This window comes from Myotis nattereri, assembly GCF_964212035.1.
Source record: "Myotis nattereri genome assembly, chromosome: 5".
NCBI classification, from domain to species: Eukaryota; Metazoa; Chordata; class Mammalia; order Chiroptera; family Vespertilionidae; genus Myotis; species Myotis nattereri.
The window spans coordinates 28529080-28546472 of record NC_138080.1 but is presented as its reverse complement, the minus strand read 5'-3'; positions in this window follow the sequence as shown (position 1 = coordinate 28546472).

Here is a 17393-nt window from a genome sequence, read left to right as displayed (position 1 = left end):
CTTGCCTGGAAATCCTTCATTTTTTCTTTTGTTTCCTTTGCCCAAGAAGATATATCAGAAAAAAAATATTGCTACAAGAAATGTCCGAGATTTTACTGCCTGTGTTTTCTTCTAGGATTTTTATGGTTTCAAGTTTAACATTCAAGTCTTTAATACATTCTTTTTCTTTTATACATTTTGAGTTTATTCTTGTGTGTGGTGTAAGAAGGTGACCTAGCCATGGCTGGTTTGCTCAGTGGTTAGAGTGTCAGCCCTCGGACCAAAGGTTCTCGGGTTCAATTCCCAGTTAAGAGTACGTACCTTGGCCAAAACCGGTTTGGCTCAGTGGATAGAGCGTCGGCCTGCGGACTGAAAGGTCCCAGGTTCGATTCCGTCAAGGGCATGTACCTGGGTTGCGGGCACATCCCCAGTAGGAGATGTACTGGAGGCAGCTGATCGATGTTTCTCTCTCATCGATGTTTCTAACTCTCTATCTCTCTCCCTTCCTCTCTGTAAAAAATCAATAAAATATATATATTTTTTAAAAAAGAGTATGTACCTTGGTTGTAGGTTCCCCAGCCCTGATTGGGGTGCATGCAGGAGGCAACCAATTGATTTTTCTCTCTCCTCCTCCCCACTTCCTCTCTCTCTAGAAATCAATGGAAAAATATCCTCGGGTCAGGATTAAAAAATAAAAGGTGGTCTAGTTTCATTTTTTTTGCATATATCTACCTAATTTTTCCCAACACCATTTATTGAATAGACTATCTTTAACCCATTGTATGTTTTTGCCTCCTTTGTCAAATATTAATTGACTATAAAGGCATGGGTTTATTTATGGTCTCTCTATTCTGCTCCATTGATCTATATGTCTGATTTTAAAATAATATTTTTATTGATTTTTTTTTTTAGAGAGAGAGAGAGAGAGAGAGGAATGGAGAGGGAGGAAGAAACATCAATGTGAGAGTGAAACATTGATTGGCTGCTTCCCAAATGCCCCCCACCGGGGACTGAGCCCACAACCCAGGCATGTATCCTGACCAGGTATCAAACTGGCAACCTTTTGGTGCATGGGACACCGCCCAACCGACTGAGTCACACCAGCCAGGGCAATATGGACATTTTTGTTGTTGCTGTGGTTAATCCTCACCAGAGGATGTTTTCCATTGATTTTTAGAGAGAATGGAAGGGAGGGATGGAAACAGAGAGAGAGAGAAGCTCATATGGTATGTGTGGGGGCAACTGATTGATGTTTCTCTCTCATATCATGTTTCTCTCTCTCTCCCTTCCTCACTCTCAAAAAAATCAATAAAAACATATCCTCAGGTGAGGACTGAAAAATATATATATCAATAATTTTCTATATTAATTAATATACTGAGATAATGCTCTGGATGTACTGGGTAAAATAAAATATATCATTAACATTAATTTTACTAGTATCTTCCTATTCTTTTTAATGTGGCTGCTAGAAAATAAAAAATTACATAGTGCCAAAACCAGTTTGGCTCAGTGGATAGAGCGTCGGCCTGCGGACTGAAAGGTCCCAGGTTCGATTCCGGTTGAGGGCATGTACCTTGGTTGCGGGCACATCCACAGTAGGAGGTGTGCAGGAGGCAGCTGATCAATGTTTCTCTCTCATCGATGTTTCTAACTCTCTATCTCTCTCCCTTCCTCTCTGTAAAAAAATCAATTAAAAAAATTACATAGTATGTGGCAGAAAAAAGTTTGGGGGTCCTCAAAAAGCTAAACAGAGGGTTACGATATCACCCAGCGATTTCACTCCTAGGCACCTACACAAAGGAATGGAGAGCGGGGACCTGAACAGATGTCCACACCCCCATGTTCACAGCAGCATCATTATAACAGCTAGAAGTTGCAAACACCCCAGCTGTCCATCAACAGATGATGGACAAATACAGTGTGGTCCATCCATAGAATGGAATGTTATTCAGCCTTCCCAAGGAAGGAAATTCTGACACGAACCCCGAGGACATTATGCTCAATGAAATTAGCAAGACAGAGAAGTGCAGATATGTATGATTCCACTTCTACGAAATATCAAGAATGTGTAAATTCATGGAGATAGGAAGTAGGTTAGAGGTTGCCAGGGGCTGGGAGGGTTGAAAGGGGAGTTTTTGCTTACTGAGTGCAGAGCTTCTGTTTGGGGTGATAAAAACATTTTGAAAATGGTGGCAATGTTTGCACAACCGTGTGACTGTACTTAATATCACTGATCCGCACACTTAAAAATGATCAAAATGGCAAATTTTATATCATATATATATTTGGCCACAATTTAAAAAATAATGTAACATGGCAAAAAAGTCATTGGATTATATGCTTTAAATGGATGAACTGTATGGGATGTAAATTACACCCCAATAAAGTTGTTTTAAAACCTGACACTGGAGGCTGGCAGGCTCTTTCTGTGGGGCAGAGCCGTGTGGACCTCCAATTGAGGACCTCGCAGGAGGCCTTTTGTGATTAAGAGGGAGCAGAATGGCCTGGTGGGTGTGGCTCAGTGGGTGAGTGTTGACCTATGAGCCAACACAGTTCGATTCCAAGTCAGGGCACATGCCCGGGTTGTGGGCTTGATCCCCAGTGTGGGGTGTGCAGGAGGCAGCCAATCAATGATTCTCTCTCATCATTGATGTTTCTCTCTCTCTCCCTCCCCCTTCCTCTCTGAAATCAATAAAAATGTATATTAAAAAAAATAAATAAGGGAGAAGAATGTGGAATTACAAGTTCACACCAACATTTCTAGAAAGAGATGGAAAAGACAGGCCTTCAGGGAGACTGCCCGAGGCAGGCGGGGAAAGCAGGCTGGACTCGGACCATCCCCTACTTTGTGCGGGAGGGTTGGGGCTGGGCACAGAAGGTTAATACATAGAAATGTAATTACAACGAATACAGTTTCTCTTTTCCAGGTTGGGCTTTGGGTTTATGGCAGCCCCTCCTAGGAGACAGAGAGGTCCTTGGCGGTGACCTCTCTGAGGAGCAGTCTGAGGAGCACAGATTGGGGGAGGGGGGCTGGGGGCACTGGGAGACCAGCACTGAGATCCCACCCAAGTTGAACCCGAAATACGTAGAAAAGGTCTGAAGAATGCCACGGTGATGGGACACCACAAAGATGAGGAAAATAAACCCAACGCAAACCAAACCAAACCCCACTGCATCCCAAGTCCTCTTTTCCCACCAGACAGGGCTGGAGAAATCCAAACCTGGGAAGGATGAAGACTCTAGGGTGCTCTGGGGTCCAGGAAGCTCCACCCGGTTCCCAGAAAGGCCCCTGGAACTGCAGCCAGCAGGCCTTTCCCAGGGGCATCTGATGCATTTGCCCCAAGAGCCTTACCTGGGGGCAGCATGCTGGTGCAGCAAGCAGCTGACCGGCAGGTTTAGGGTGGAGCACAGCTGGTCTCTCAAGGTGTGGATAAGATGACACCAGGGAGGAGAAGGGAATATACCTCTAGCTGTGGCACAACTCAGTGCAGCCCTCACACCTGCCATCAGGTGACCCAGGGTGTCTGGTCCCAGGAGCCAGACCATCATCAGAGAGCAAACTGTGGGACTCCCCTAATGGCCGCTGCAAGATCCGATGGGGTGTTGCAGGAAGTTGGGGACTGGAGTCACCAACCCGGCCTCCCCTGCAGACTTGAGCTTGTGTAGCTTTGGGCATACCATTGACTCTTCCATACAGTGAAAAGGCTGACCTAGGCTACTGGTTCTCAAAGTGGGTTCTGTGGCAAGGGGAGGCACCAGGGGTTCTTTGGCGGTGTGGAGGGGCAAGTGAGCTGAATTTCAAGCTTTTTCACCTTCACTTCCACCAGATGCCACCCCTCATTCTGTCCCTGAGTTAATACACATTCCTTCAGTCTATGCTATGTATCAGGCCCCAGGTATACTGCAAGGAGCAAGTGGGTGAGATAGATGATACATATGGAAGCTTGTAAATGAACATCCTATATAATAAAAGGCTAATATGCAAATAGACCAAATGGCAGAACAGCCGAACAACCAAACACTGGTCACTATGATGTGCACTGACCACCAGGAGGCACACGTGGGACATGGCAGGCATTGGCAGCAGGCAGCAGAGCGTGGAAAATGGTGGGCGTTGGCCATGGCTCACTCCTGCAGCCAGCGCCGGTCCCTATCATTCGGCATTGTCAGTGGGTGCGAGCAGGGCTGGTGCCATCAGCGTGTGGGAGCCGTGGCAGCGGGAGCGGGGCTGCCAGCAGACAGGGGACCAGGGGCCACAGAGGGAGGGGCTGGGCGGGGGCACAGAGGATGGGTCAAGACCCGTCCCTGTGCCCACCGCAGCTTCGTGGCCCACAGCTCCTTTCAAGGTGCATGAATTTGTGCACTGGGCCCCTAATACAATTATAATGTGCACAGTGAGGAGAGTGTGACCTGGTCTGGACTTCCTGGATATGTGATCTGTGAGCTAAAGTCCCAAACAGTTCTCAAAGTAAACAGAAGGAGGGAGGAGCATTCTAGGCAGAGGGAACAACCCATGCAAAGGCCCTGAGGCAGCAAGGAATGGAGAAACTGGAGGAAATTCTGCAAGGCTGGGTGTTCATATGCAGGAGATGAGGTCAGGACTGGTGCTGAGGCAGGCGACATCGAGCCACATCTGGAATATTTAGCACTAGGGCGACAGGGAGCCATGCGAGGTTTCAAAAGGAGCAGTTTGTTAGGAGCAGAGCAGAGGCAGGGAGGCCAGAGAGAAGGAGGCTGCTGCAGGCCCACAGCCCAGCTCCCAGGTATCCCCTTCCCTGTTCCCAGACAAGAAATCACTTCTGTGAGGATGGCCACGCTGCCTGGGGTCCCACGAGCTAGTCCCAGGCCTAGCCACAGAAGAGGCTGACCCAAATCTCCTCATGGCTCACTCCTTGGCAGGTGGAAATATCTGGTAACTTATTAAAGTATAACTCATGAAGCTGTCGGTCTTCATGTCACTGTGTCCTGGGCCTATGGCCAAGACTAGAACCTTCCTCCCCCAGCCACCCTGCTGCCATGGAAACCGAGGTCCAGAGAAGGGGTCTTTGCCACGTCTCTCGGAGTTTCTCGGCGTCTTGAATGCACTGAGGCAGTGGTTCTCAACCTTCTGGCCCTTTAAATACAGCTCCTCATGTTGTGACCCAACCATAAAATTATTTTCATTGCTACTTCATAGCTGTAATGTTTCTACTGTTATGAGTCGTAATGTAAATATCTGATATGCAGGATGGTCTTAGGCGACCCCTGTGAAAGGGTCGTTCGACCGCCAAAGAGGTCGCGACCCACAGGTTGAGAACCGCTGCACCAAGGGGAGTCCAGCAACACAAGCTGCTCTGCCAGCAACACTCTGCTCCCTGCCCCTTGTTAATTTCTGGTCATCTTTCAGGTTCAGTACAGACTCCTCCCCCAATGCCTCCCCGCCCCTCCCAGGCAGATCAGACCCCTCCCGGGGCTCCCACAGCTGCTTGGTGTCCCCCATCATAGCTTTGGCCACACTGTCACACCCCCTGCGGGGCTGGCAGCCCTTTGAGGACAGAAAAGCTGGAAGAGCAAGAGCGCTTGGAAGAGAGGATTTCAAACCCCCAGTGAGGTCTCTGTGGAGGGCTGTAGGGCTTTGCCTAGTCCAGGTCTGTGATCAAAATCTGGCTGCTATGTCTGCAACATGTTGGGTTGGGAGACTTGTCCTGCCTTTTACTGAGGGATTGAGGCTGGGACTGCCCTTCTCAGAGCCTCAGTCTCTGCCCTCTACATTGGCTTGTGCTAGAGCCACCGAGAGTGCTCACTGGTACTGTCTTCAGAGGGAATGAGCTCCCTGTCAAGGGAAGGATTCAAGCGGGATGGCTCTGCTCTGGAAGGAGTTGCTGCTCAACACCATTTGAGATCCCCAGAAGAGCCAGGAGGGGCTTTACTGCCCTGGGGCTGAGTCAGAAAGGCTCCAGGAGGCCTCCTCCTGACAGCTTCTGATGGGCCAGGACTGCAGCCAGCGCTGCCCCTCCCCACCTGCTTCTGGGCCTTTGGTTCAGGTCTGCTTTTCATCATGTGGCCAGAGGGGGGTGCTATCCACGGGGGTCCCCACATACAACTGTACCTCAGGACCCCGAGGCCCCTGTGGTCCCGGGAGCTCTAGCCATCTGTCACCAGGTCATGGGAAGCGTGTGGGTTGGGGCAGAAGCAGCCAGACAGGGGGCACTAGTGGGGATTTTCCATATACCAGCCCCTAACCCTGCCTGCGTGGGCCTCCCACTGGCCTGCTTGGGCCTGAACTCAAGGCACCAGGGGCCGGATGACCCAGGGGCTTCAGGGACAGTGTTCCCGGGGCCAGGAAGTACAGCCAGGCTGAGCCCCAACCCCAAGTGAGCCCCCGACCCTGGCTGAGCCCCAACCCCAGCTGAGCTCTGATCCTGGGCGGAGGGCCCACTGTCGAGAAGGGGAGTCCCTGGGAGGCCTTTGGGGCTGTGATCACCGTAATTCTACCCACCCAGACCCCTAGCAAGCCCTGTCCCGCCACAGCAGGGGTGGGGAACCTTTTCTGTGCCAAGGGCCATTTGGATACTTATAACATCATTCACAGGCCAGACAAAATTATCAACTTAAAAATCAGTCTGCTATATTCGGTCAAGCATTTAATTAACTCACCCCTAATGCCTTGGCAGGCCAGACCAAATAATTTCGAGGGCTGGATGTCCCCCACCCCTACTCCACAGTGACTGGAAATAAAACCATGCATGTCACAGGGATTAGGGAAGCCAGGTCCCTACCCAAACCACCCCTACTAGCCCTGTGGCCAAGCGACCCCCTGCACTGGCCAATCCCACACCTGGCAGCCTCTAGGCCCCAGCCTGCACCCTGACCCCCTACTAGCCCTGTGGCCAAGTGACCCCCTGAACTGGCCAATCCCACACCGGGCAGCCTCTAGGCCCCAGCCTGCACCCTGACCCCCTCCCCAGCTCCTTGGACCTGGCACTTCATTCCCTCCCCCCAGGACATCCCATCCTGCCCTAACCTCTTCCTTCTGAGTGCCACCTTCTTAGGAGGCCTCCTGCCACTGTCTCTCCGACTATTTAGTTTTATGGCCTTAAACCACCTACAATTTCATTTGACCATTTGACATTTTTATTGTCTGGTCACACAGTTGGGAAGTGGGGAGCAGGAGGGGTTGGGGGTTTGGGATGTGAACCATGGCCTCCTGGCATCAGGATGTTCAGGGGGACCAACCACCAGCCTCTGGGGTCCAGGCTTTGGGGGGGTCCAGCCTTTGGGGGTCAGAAGACCCTCCTGCCCAAAGCCAGAGGGAGCCAGTGCTCAGCCTGAATTTGCTTTGTGATCTGAGACCTCTGACTCTCGGAGGCTAGCAACTCCCTGGAAAGGGCTGATCCCAGAGCCCAGAGTGTGAGACCCTGGGGACAACCTCCCTCATGCTGCGGAGGCTGAGACCAGGGTCTCTACCTACATCCAACCCCCAGAGCCTTGGGCCTGGGCTGGGTGGGTGACGGAGCAGCCAGCCTGCTGGAAACTACATTTCCCCTGGGGCCTCAGGGCTGCCAGCCAAGGAGGAGGGCAGCTCAGGAGCAGGGCAGGGGGCCTCCCAGCTGGATGGGTGAGAAATTATCCTCACGTGCAAAATGGGGCATGTGGGAAGGCAATGGGAGTATGAAAATGGTGCCTGGGTATGGATGGGGGGCACCCTGGCATCTCCCCATGTTAACCAGGTGCCTGAGGTTCAAGAAGGATTCCCATTCCCCCCATCCCCTGCCTGACCCCCTTTCCCCCCCAGTCTCAGAAACTTCCAGAAAGAGGGAGATAAAGAGAGGGAGAAAGGGTAAGAGGTTCAGTTTCAGATATCAGTTCAGTTGGAGGCGGTGACTACAGGGACAAAGGGACTCCAGGCTCCACCCTGTGCCCGCCCCCACTCCCTGGACAGCCCGCCCCAGCCTGCAAAGAAGTCCTGGTCAGGCCTCCCGAGGACTCCTGCCTGACTCCCAAGACCCCTGGCTTGCAGCCAGCCGGTGGGGAGAGGGGCCCCAGGTGTGTGGTGTGGGTGGCAAGTGAGTGATGGGCCCAGTGAGGCTGGCTCAGGCCTGGGATCACAGGCGGGCTTGGCAGAGGCCCTCCAGGCCCCCCACATCCTCACCCAGTGGTGCCCCTCCATCCTTGGTCCCAGCGCCAATCAAAGGCATCACAGGGATCCTCAGTGTCCACTCTGCAGACAGGGAAACTGAGGCTCAGAGAGTGCCTGGAATTCACACCCACCCCCAACTTAGTCTTTCTTGGCATTCTCCAGAGAGTAGCAATTTCCCCCAATCCCAGACTGTTCTGGAATGTTCAGGAAATCCTCATTTAACAGCAGAATCCACCTGCAGCCCCTAAGTGGTGGTGCTGGGCTGGAACCTGGGCCTGCCTGTCTGGCTTCAGAGTTCTTGATTGCAAAAGCTTCAGAGAACAGACTTCGACCTCTGGCAGCTGTGTGACCTTGGGTGAGTTACGCCACTTCTCTGAGCTTCAGTCACCTTGTCTGCAAATGGAGCCAACGCAGCTGACCCTCATGGAACCCTCTGGGGTCCCTGCACACCCTCTTGGCAGGGCATGACTGTGGGCAGAGGCTGGAAACCCACAGGCCTGGGCTCCTGACCCTTTCTGGGCCTCAGTTTCCCCTCCTATTGTATTTTATTTTATCTATTTGTTTATTTATTTTTAAATATATTTTTATTGATTTCAGAGAGGATGGGAGAGGGAGAGAGAGATTGAAACATCAGTGATGAGAGAGAATCATGAATCGGCTGCCTCCTGCACGCCCCCTCCTGGGGATGGAGCCTGCAACCCCAAGCGTGTGCCCTTGACTGGAATTGAACCTGTGACCTTTCAGTCCGCAGGCTGACGCTCTATCCACTTAGCCACACCAGCCAGGGCGTCCTATTGTATTTTAAAGAAGACAGCATCTCTGCCCAAGAGATGGTGCTGGGGGCTATCGCGTGGAGAGGGAGTGGGGGAAACTCGAGGTGACAGAAACCTGGCACCCTGTGTTGCCCGCCCTCTGCCTGACTCCCAAGACCCCTGGCTTGCAGCCAGCCCCCCACCTTCCTTCATCCTGGGCCCGTGGCACGTTGGGGTCTGCCCACCCCTGGCACCCAGGCCCGACCGGGTTCACGTGGCTTAAATTTTAGCCTGCGGTGGGTGAGGAGGCGGGGGCCGACACGCTTCATTTTCCAATTTCTGGAAATAAAAGCTGTGGGGCCATCTATTGTCAAGTGGAAAAAAAGCCCATTGCAAAACCGTGTGTGAAAAAACAACAGCATCTAGGTGCGTTGCTGCCGCTGGGAGAGAAAATTCCAGGGAACTCAGGGGCTGGGAACAAAGGGCCCTTTCTCTGTCTCTGGAGAGGCTTTGTAGAGCGCGTGTGTGGTGGCTTTGGAATCAGAAGAGCCCGTGAAGGTATTTTATAGGAAAGGAAAAGCGTTCGCAGAAGATCTGTTGGGACATGGAGGTAGAAAAGCAGAGGTTTTGTTGTTCTGTTTTTGGAGGATGCTTTCCAGTTTTCTGATACCTGTCCCTCCACTGGCAAAACCTGAACCAGGAATGCAGGCCAGCTGGGCACCAGCCCGGCCCTGCCGGAGCATATGGAGATGCCACGTGTGGAAGACGTGCCCAGATTTTGTCCCCCACCTTCTCCATTGGTAGGCTCTCTGAGTATCTCGGGAGTCCTCACTTATAGTTAAATCCACCTGCAGCCACCCTGGCCCCGGCAGGCCTCCACCTGAAGAGCACCAGTTCCGGGGACTGACCTTGGAGCAAGGGGAGAATCAGGTGGGAGAATTTCAGGCTACAGCTCACCCATCTCTGCTCAAGACCCTCCCAGGGCCTTCATCAATCTCAGAGGCAAAGCCCACAGATCCTGCTGCATCCCCCGTAGGCCTCCGCACCATTCATACCCCAGGACCTTTGCATGGCTGTTCCCTCTGCCTAGAACTCTATCCTCCTATTATCCACATGGCTCCCTCAAATATCTCCCTCTTGAATCACTTTTTTCAAATTACCCCCTCCCACCAGCACTGCCCATCCCTGCTCTTGCTTTATTTTTCTCCATAGCAAGTACTGCCACTGAACTAGACTAATTTCTCTGCATCATTTATTGTCTCTTGCCTTTGTCCCCATGGAGGATCTTGGTCTGCTTTGTTCCCTGCTGAGCTCCGACCACCTTGAACAGTGCCTGGCTGAGTAGGGCTCAAGAAACACACCCTGAATGAATAAATAAATGAGTAAATGAGCGAACAAGGAAATGAACTGTACCGAGCATGCTGGGAAATTCTGTTTCCTGGCTTATCATTACTTTTCCCCAAGACAGAGCCCCATGGGGCAGGGTCTGGGTCCCCTGTAGGACCTGGCACCCAACAGGTATTCTGTAAGCAGGTGCTGAAGGAATGAGTCGCCACAGAGAGAAGCTCAGGATCTCACTCAGAGAATTAGAAACAAGGGCCCCGGAGACTCCAGACTTGGGGGCAGCAGGCACCTTTGCCCACCCTATTCCTTGCCCCCCACCCTGACCGCCTGGTCAGGGGCTGTCTCTGAGGGGCCTACAGGTGAGGTGGTCCTGAGCCTGGGCCACTAGGGTGAGCAAGGGGCTGGGCTGGAGCGGGATGGCAGGCGCAGGCGGATGAGGAATGCTCCGGCACAGGAATGAATAAACAGGCTCCTTGGATGTCAGAGTCTGGGGGCCAGGGGACGCTTTGAACCTCATGCTTGGCTGAGGATGTTTGGACAAGGCAGGCAGCCAGGGGGTGTCATCAGGGCTAAAATTAGCCTCAGATTCCCGCTCAACCCCTCCCTCCAGAGCCAGAAGGGAGGTGGGATGGACCAGCCATCACTTAAGTGTGCACTAACTCTGTGCCAGGCCAAGCTCCTTGAATGTATTAATGCATTTAATTCTCTCAATGACCCCGACAGTCAGGTACTAGTAGTAGTAGTAGTAGCATTCCCAATAGGGAGGCAGCCTGCTGAGAGGCAGAGAGAAAGCACTTAGTAATACAATACGTGGGGCGTAATTCGAATTCGGGACCCAAGGACTGTGCCCTTGCCATTGGGGCCTTGCTGAAGGCCAGAGATGACAGACCCTACCCAGCGGGTACTTGAGGGAGGTGAGGCGGGCACGTGACCCCTCCTTTCCTCTCCCCCGGGGACCTCTGGAGTCTCGACTCCAGCACCAAATTCAAGTATGTCCACAGCACAGGTATCGCCCATCTCGTTCACTGTATGTGTATGTGGGGGAATGAGTGCCTGGCAGAGCAGGGCTCCGGTTAAAGTTATTAGATATTTTCTAAAGAAAATAAACAACCGAAGACAAAACCCAAACATGTTGGCAGATTTGGCCTCAACCTCCCCAGGGCGCCTTCCTGGGCTCCCCAGGAGCTCCAAGGTCCAGCACCCGCCAGGCACAGCTGGCAGGGGGGCCCCAGCGTGCCGTGGGGACAGGGTCCCTCCGATGGGCTAATATCAATCACATCCGGGCTTTCATCCATAACGCAGGGAGAGCAGGAGGCCCACTGTCCCTCCGGGCGGGATTAGAAAAGGGCGCCAGAGAGAATCCCGCTGAATCTGAATTCAGATAAACAGTGAATCACGCCATTGTTTATGTCCCACGTATTGGATGGGACATAGACTAAAAAGTGGTTCATTTTATGCCTGAAGTTCAAACATAACTGGCCGCCTGTATTTTTATTTGCTTATTCTGACAACCTTAGCTGCCTTGTCCAAACAATCTTAGCTGGGGGAGGGGAGGAGGGCCAGCAGGCCTGCCAGCAAGGTGACTTGTGATGATCTTCCCAGGGGCTGGAGTGGAGTGCGGGGCGGGAAGCAGGATGGGGAGGGGCCTCGGGCCTCTCTCTGCCCCGCCAATCCCCCCAGCCTTGCCTGCTCTTGCTCATTATTCATTTTTAATGGTGGTTACTGGGCCAGAGTGTGGGCAGGAACACCTGGGACTGAAGCTCCCGCAGCAGGCGGCCTCACTAATGGGGGTGAGGCAGTGAGTGGGGGTGGGGAGGGGGGTCCCAGCCCACCAGGGCAGGAAGTGTCCAATTTGGGGCAGCGGCAGGAACACAGGCAGCAGGGACTGCATCTCTGGCTGCCTTCACTGTCCCCACTGGCCACCTGTGCTGGGTCCTCCTCAACCCCAGAGCCCCAGACGCAGGGGCCAGGGCCTCCACCCCTCCTGGGTCGCCCCCTCCCCCTGGCTCTGCAGATGCCAGCTTCCACCGGAGCCTGTTACCGCAGGAGCTTATGGAAACCCCAGAGAGGCTGAGTAGAAACCGAGGCCCCGAGAAGGGGCTGACTGGCCACCAGTGGCAGAGCGGGGACTCGGCCTCGCCCCTTTCTCTCTTACCTCTGAGCCATCCTTTCTGCTGTTCCTCCAGCCTGGGTTGCTCTTTCCCCTTCTCCTGGAAAGCTCCTATGCATGCTTCAGTACCCCCTTCTCCAGGAAACCTCCCTGAACTCCCATTCTGCCTCCTCTGTCCCCCTCTGCTCGTGCAACCCCACTGCAGCCCTGGTCAGTCAGAGTGGTAACTGCCTGGTCATGTGTCTATCTCCTCCGCTGGGCTCAGCGTCTTGGGATGGTGGGTGGGTCTGTCTTGATCACTGTGTCCCCAGCACCCAGTATGGGCCTGTGGCACTGCAGACCAAAGTGCACTGGACGGAGGGAGTATAACTGGGAAACTTATATGCATATATGCACGGCCCATGGTGAAGGCCTGGGAGGGCAGGTGTGGGTGGAGGGGATCAATGGGGGGAAAAACAAAGGGGGCATCTGTGATACTTTCAACAATAAAGATAAATTAAAAACAAAACCAAACAAAGGACACTGGAGTCAGCCACAGGGCCCTGCTTCTACCCCCATTTGCTGTGTGCAAGTAAGTATCCCTCTCTGCGCCTTTGTTTCCCCATCTGTAAAATGGGGTACTAACACCTCCCTCGTATCCTGAGTTGCAAAGAAGTCATGTAGTAACTATACTTTGTTGAAACCATGCTTTGTTGGGGGAGGGTTGCTCAACATATATTTAAATCTCAACAAATATTTAAATACTTAGGCAAATTAAAACTACAATGAGCTATCATTTTACACCCAGTGGAATGACCAAAACCCGAAGTGAGAACACCAAATGCTGGCGAGGATGTGGCGCAACAGGAACTCTCACTCATGGCTGGAGGGAATGCAAATGGGGCAGCCGTTCTGGAAGACAGTTTGATGATTTCTTACAAAACTAAACACACTCACCCGGCAGGTGTGGCTCAGTGGTTGAGTGTTGACCCATGCACCAGGAGGTCCCCGGTTCCAATCCTGGTCAGGGCACATGTCTGGGTTGTGGGCTTGATCACCGGTTGGGGGTGTGCAGGAGGCAGCTGATCAATGATTCTGTCTCATCATTGATGTTTCTATCCCTTTGCCTATCCCTTCCTTTTTCTCTAAAATAGAAACATAAAAAAAAATAACAACCCCCAAACCTAAACACACCCTTTCCATGTGATCCCGCAACTATGCTCCTCAGTATTTACCCAAAGGAGTTGTAAACTTATGTCCAAAGAAAAACCTGCACATAAATATTCACGGCAGCTTTACTCGCAATTGTCAAGCGTGGAGGCAACCCCATGTCCTTCGGTAGGTGGTGGATGGACAGACGGTGGGACCTGCAGACAAAGGGATGTTACTCGGTCCACAAAGACATGAGCCGAGAGCCGCCAAAAGACATGCAGGAAACTTAGATGCATGTAGCTGAGTGAGGCAGCCAGTACGGAAAAGCTACAGATTACGTGATTCCAACCCGATGACATTCTGGAAAAGGTGAAGCTATGGAGACAGCAAAGGGATCAGCGCTTGCCAGAGGGAGGGCGGGTGCACAGGCGGATCACAGAGGAATTTTAGGGCAGAAAAGCTACTCTGTGTGACACTGTCATGGTGGTCACATCACTATACACTTGTGCAAACCCACAGAGTGTACACCACCAAGAGCGAGCCCTGATGTCAGCTATGGACTCTGGGTGATGGTGTGTTTGCTGCGTCAGTGTTTGCTCGTCAATTATAACAAACGTAGCCACAAATGCAAGATCGTATTGGGGCAATCGGGGAAACTGTGTGTGTGTGTGCCTTTGGGGGGCAAGGTCATATATGGGAACTCTATACATTCTGCTCAATTTTTTATAAATCTAAAACGGCTCTAAAACAGTTTATTAATTATAATTTCTTTCAGAAAGGTTGTAAGTATATTCACTTATATACAAAATGACACTGGCTGCACTATTTATAGTAGCAAAACCCTGGGAATAAGGAACGTGCTTTAATGGGTCAACAGTCCAGCTGCAGGATGGAGTATTAGGCAGCCGTTAAGAAGCAAGAGAAAGTTCTTCACAGGAAGGGGTCTGAGATGTTTGTTATGAGGGAAGTGGACTAAGATCTGCGAACCGGCGGGGACTGTGATGTGTTTCTGCAGAGGAAAGAAAATACACAGACAGGTTTGTTTCGCATGGAACATGGCTGGAGGGAAAATAAGAAACCTGGCCACGGCCTCTGGGGAGAGACACAGGTGGGGGAGGAGGCGGGGGAGGGAGGGTGGCAGAGATTTTTTTCTGAATAGTTTGGTATATTTTAAGTTCCGTGGCCCAGTCTGTTTTATTGGAAAATCAACTGTACCGTGTATTTTAGAAAGACGACTGTGAACAAAACAATGGGGAAAATTAAAGCATCTGGATGGTGTGAAAGGAGGGGGATTTCGGGCCAGGCCGTGGGTCTGCCGGCAGCCCCTCCGTTTGGGCCGAAAGCCCTCCCATGGGCCCTGAGCCCTGTCCTCGCCTGGCTCACACCTTTCTTCCTCGGGTTCATCCAATGCTCAGAGCCCAGCAGGGCCTGGGAGGTGAGACATGGGCTGCGCTGGGGCCAGGCCTGAGAGAGCCCCTGAAGACCAGGCCGACCACCCAGCGTTCCAGGAAGCCAGTGGGAGGCTTGGCTGGCTCTGAGGAGGAAACTGTAAGCACCAATATGGGGCTGGGGGCTGAGCCAGGCTTTGCTTGCCGCCCAAATCCAAGGAGGACCCGAGGAAGGGAGGGAGGTTGACTGGAGGGTTGCCTGAGGGGGGTGGGGGTAGGGAGAAACTACTTCGTGCCTCAGTTTCCCCACAGGCAAAGTCTTCTCTGGCAGGGGATGCCCGACATGATCTGCATCTAGGGAACTGGGGGCTCCACTGGGTTCTGAGCCCTGGATGTCAGTCCAGACTGGGTAGGGATTGGCCAAGCTCTGCTCCCACTTCTGGACCCTGAAGTGATGACAAACCCGGCTTTGGCTCTGGGCGTCAGGTGGGAGGGTGGGCTGGACCCCCCACCAGATCCAGCCAGGAGACCTAAACCTCCGCCCTCCCCTCCAGGATGGGGACCCTGCATCCTAGGGGGATGGTGCCCCCGAGGCATTCAGCTCTGGCCCCTCCGCCAGCAGCCCTCTTGGCGCTGCTCCCGGGCGTCTTTGCCAGGACAAGGGAAATGTTTTTGCCCAGAAGGGCCCACTACAACAAAAGGACAGATTTTGTGGTATCTGGCGGTCAGCATTCCCCAAGGCAGTAAATCCTGCTCTGGCTTGCTGTGTCCACCTGGGCAAGAGGCCTGACGGCCTGTCCTCTCACCTACAGTCCATCCCACCCGCCACCTACCACCCACCACCGCATGGCCTGCTAGCTGTGGGGGATGGCGGGGGGCTGGGGGCAGTGTTTAGCCCACTGTTCCAGCCCCAAGGCCTTTGCACTCTGTTCCCGCTGCCTGGAACACCCTTCCTCCAAAGTAACCTGAGACTGGCTTCTTCTGGTCCCTCCCTGGCCACCCCGCCCCAGCTAAGAACAACCTCACCTCCTCACTTGTGTCTTTATATATATTTGATTGATTTCAGAGAGAGAGAGAAACATCAACGTGTTATTCCACTTATACATTCATTGGTTGATTCTTGCATGTGCCCTGACTGGCAGGGGATCGAACCTGCAACCTTGGTGTTTTGGGACAATGCTCTTAACCACCGAGCCACGCCAGGGCTCACCTGTGCCTTTCATGCCACCTTGGTTTTCTCTCTCTCGAGCACAGTTCATGCCCATTTCCATGTTTGCTTTCTTTTCTTTCTTTTTTTTTTTTTTTACTGCCTGTTTTACTATTTCTCCCTCCAGACTAGACTTTGAGCTCTGGGAAGGTGGGAAGGCAGGGACCTTGTTGGCTGATCCGACCCCAGGCTTGAGACAATGCCTGGCACAGATAGGTGCTCAGTAAGCACGTGTAGGTGAATTCCAACTCTTGTTTTGGAGTCTCAAGTATGGATGGTTTCTCTCTGCCCCCTCCATGCAGCCATCATCTAATGGGATGGAGTGAGGGAACCATGCCCAGAGCTGGCACCCAGGAAACAGGGCTGGGCCACGTTTATGGAGCCTGTTGTGTTTCTTGGCTGGCTGCTGACCATGGGTGGCAGCCAGGATATGTCCCAGACCTCAAGGAGACCCACCTCCCACTAAACAATACCCGTGATGGTGACATGGGATTTAGAAGCTGGTAAGTCTATGGGCAAAAGTGGAAGAGGGCACAGGGGATGTGATGCCCGGCTGGCCAGGTGGGAGGGCACGTGATGGGGTGTCAGGAAGGCCTCAATGGGGTGACATTCAAGCTGAGAACTGAAGGAGGTGAGGGGAAGAGCTGTGGGGACTTCTGGGGGGATAGCAGTCCAGACAGAGGGCATGGCAAATGCAAAGGTCCTGGGGCAGAACTGTGTCTGGGCTGTTGGAGGAACAGTGAGGCCTGTGTGGCTGGAGCAGAGTGAGTGAGGGGGGAGAGAGGGAGGTGAGGGCAGGAAAGGGACAGGGGCAGGTTGTGCAGGGCCTTGTGGGCTGTGAGGAGAACTTAGGCTTGTACCCCAGGAAGGTGAGAGCCCTGGAGGGCTGTGGGCAGAGGAGGGGCAGGACCTGACTGGGGTGCTCACAGGCACTCTCTCTGGTGACTGCTGAGGGGAGAATGGACTGGGGGGCTTGGAGGGGGTAAGGGTTGGAGCCAGACCTGGGGGCAGGTGAGTGATGGTGGGGCCTGGGCCCAGGGAAGCAGGGGCAAACCCCAGCCCCAAGGGGCCATCTTGATAGCCTCGTGTGTCCCCACTGGACCAACAGGCGGCCCAGCCTACATCCAACAGAACTTTGTAAAGATATTTGTGGGGCATACTTTTGCCTTTGAGATCCCCTGGTCCCATTGGGCTGCTTTTGTTCCAGTCACGATGACCACTCCCACTTGGAAGGTCTTTGTGAGACAAGAGACATTTTATGTGTTGTCCCAACAGTAGCTAATAATAACAGAACAACTCCGCGTGCCGCTGTGAGCTCAGCCCTCTGTCACCTCTGGGCCCCCGTTTCCTGTCTGTAAAG